Raw genomic sequence first — 653 nt, forward strand, 5'->3', positions numbered from 1 at the left:
AGACGTAAGAACGTCAACTTCATGAACTCCTACCACTCTTCTTCTTGTGCCTGCTTAGTTGGTTGGTCACTGATAGTTGTTGCTTGAAATTCTTTCAAGAATCTCATGCGCTTCATTGTATGACTTCGAAAGAAGAGATCTGTTGGTTGAAGCTTCTACCATTATTCTTGTGTAAGCATTTAGACTACTGTAAAAGGTCTTCAATTAGATGCAGTGAAGAATACCATGACGTGGGCATTTTCATAATAATTCCTTAAATTGTTCCCATGCTTCATAAAAGGACTCATCATCAGATTACTGAAACATAGTAATTTCATTTCTGAGCTTAGCATTCTTATTTGGTGGAAAATACTTCATCAAAAAATGTTTCGCCAATTCTTGCCATGTATATACAGAACTGGGCGGTAAGGAATTCAGGTAGTTCATGCACAATCTCACAACGAACATGGGAATAACTTTAATCTTAAAGTCTCTTCAGATACTCCGAGTAACTTGAAGGAGTCACTTACTTTCATAAATAAGCGGAGGTGCATATGTGGATCTTCAGCAGACATCCCACTGAATTTTTTTATTGTTTGCAATATCTAGAACATCACCAGCTTTAACTCAAACTGAGGGGCCTCAATTTCAAGTATTACATTCCCTGGGTTGAT

The 653-nt window shown here is 37.2% G+C and overlaps 1 non-coding gene across 1 annotated transcript; it reads left to right on the plus strand.

Annotated features, from left to right (window-relative positions):
- The first annotated feature begins 220 nt into the window (after nt 1–220).
- On the plus strand, nt 221–327 carry LOC128042658 (small nucleolar RNA R71). Its single transcript, XR_008198173.1, has one exon. It is a non-coding gene; the product is annotated as a small nucleolar RNA R71 (small nucleolar RNA).
- The last annotated feature ends 326 nt before the right edge of the window (nt 328–653 follow it).

Source organism: Gossypium raimondii, chromosome 7 (genome assembly GCF_025698545.1).
Source record: "Gossypium raimondii isolate GPD5lz chromosome 7, ASM2569854v1, whole genome shotgun sequence".
In the NCBI taxonomy this organism is placed as follows: domain Eukaryota; kingdom Viridiplantae; phylum Streptophyta; class Magnoliopsida; order Malvales; family Malvaceae; genus Gossypium; species Gossypium raimondii.